Source organism: Anoplophora glabripennis, unplaced genomic scaffold, assembly GCF_000390285.2.
Source record: "Anoplophora glabripennis isolate ALB-LARVAE unplaced genomic scaffold, Agla_2.0 scaffold1190, whole genome shotgun sequence".
Taxonomy (NCBI): Eukaryota; Metazoa; Arthropoda; class Insecta; order Coleoptera; family Cerambycidae; genus Anoplophora; species Anoplophora glabripennis.
Window position 1 is genome coordinate 1 of NW_019417327.1, and position 2,272 is coordinate 2,272.

A 2,272-nucleotide genomic window follows, 5' to 3' on the forward strand; every position below is an offset into this window, starting at 1 on the left:
AGCCCGAACCAGATTCAGATGTTTTGTGTCGAAAAATTCATCTTCAGTGTATTCGTTCCAAATTTATCTAAATTTTTTATTTAGATTTCTTTCTTTATTGAATTATCGTACATTGTAAGTGTCGTTAGACCCTGTAAAATCCATCTAGTTATTTAAACTATTACCAGCACACATTAAAATAAAACGTTATTAGAGTTTTATTCCCGTGCCCATAGTTATTTCTAGGCTTCTCGAGTGCTCAAAATTCAAATTCCGATCTATTTTTTCCAGGATATTCATACAAATACATCTGGCATGCAATAAATTCCGATAATATTACGCGGATCTTCATTTTTAACCTTTGTCAAAACGAAAATTTGAAACTGAAATTTTTTAAAGGATAATATTCAGTTGGCGTTTTGGTTATTCATAAGCATTTTTAAGAATTAATTTGTCATAATAAAATTAAAATTGTAATATTGTTTTAATTTTGAAACAACAATAACTTATTGAGTTATGTATGACCAAGTGATGGTAATAGTTAATAATAAAAATGTTTTATTGTAACGCGTGGTGGTAATAGTTTAAATAACTAGATGGATTTCACAGGGTCTAACGACACTTATAGTGTACGATAATTCAATAAACAAAGAAATCTAAATAAAAAATTTAGATAAATTTGGAACAAATACACTGAAGAAGAATTTTTCGAGACAAAACGTCTGAATCTAGTTCGGGTTGAGGTAGTGACGGCTTGAAAAAGTCAAACGCAATCCCAATATGCTGTTTCAAACTCGAAGATCTCTCAGAAAACGTTGTGTAAAGTGTGTAAATGTCAACGGTGGATTCTTCGAACACTGACTTTAAATCATTATTACGAATTTCATTTGTTTTATTGTTAATTGTTGTAATAACACGAAGAAACACTGGGATTGTTTCGTTTTTAATTTCTCGTATTATTAAAACAGAGTGTTCGTTAAATCGATTTTTCTCGAAAACGGATCGAGATACAGAAATGAAACAAGAATACTCAATTAATGGAAAAATGATTGCTCTTTTAGGTTTTGAATCAAGTTTCAAGTTAGACATACAGGGTAAAAAGTTATTAACTAAATTTTCGGTAAAATTGGTCGTAATGGTGCCCTCTATGAGCAATGCTGAAATTACAACACGCATCTTATTCGCCGCCTAAAAAAATATAGTTTTACAAATTTTCAAGTTTTTTTTTCAATTTTCAACATCCTGTATTTCCGAAACTATCAACTTTCGATTTTCCCATTGTTAATGAATCACCCTGTATACAGGGTGTCCCGTTCATGTTTCAAAAAAACTTGTTTGCAAGTTCCTCATGGAAAAGTAGAAAGGGTAGTTGATGTAACGTTTTTTTCTTAGACGCCCTGTTTTCGAGATACAGTGTGTTGAAGTTGTTACTATCCAAATGGTTTTCCTTAATTATGTTTAAATCGGTTAAAGATAAAAATGTCAAAATTTTTAAGAATAATGTGCAAACGGTTTCTTTCTGAAAATCAGTGTCGCCGATACAGGTAGTTGAAGGGGTACAATCGAAAAAAAATATGTTAAAAGTCAACATTTATTACATTTCTAAACGGCTTTGTAAACTCTAAAGCATACTACAAAAAAAGGTATACTTGTCGAAATTCGGTAGCATATACCATTTTCGAGAAAAATGAAGTTGCATTTTTTTGCTCACATAAAGCGGCATAACAAAATATTAAATTAAAAGAGGATTTTACCATTGAATGGGCTGAAGACATTTAGCTATCAACAGTTTTTGCATTTAAGACTATATTTTAATTATTAGATTAAACGAACTTACCTAAGTGAAGTTCAATCATAATTATATGGACGCCTTGCTCGAAATGATCAATGGTGTAGTTCTACCTCCGCCCGCTAGGTGCCACCACGAGTTTCAAAGCTGAATTTCGCCTGCTCCCTATACTTCCTCTTACCCTCCCGCTCACCGGTAGCCCCAGTTTAATTTTAAAGCCAGATCTCAAATCCAAATGATCAAGGGCAATTCATAAGATTCTTCAAATCTTATTAAAACAGGAAGGGATGGGTGGGTTTGGTCATTTCGAGCAAGGCTTCCGTATAATTATGATTGAACTTCACTTAGGTAAGTTCGTTTAATCTAATAATTATATTTCCGCCTTGCTCTCCTGATCAATGGTGTAGATGTTTAGAGCGATTTGAGATCAATGAACCTAACTCTGGTGATATTAACTATATAAATATATATGTATATATAATCTCAATCATCATCATCATCTTC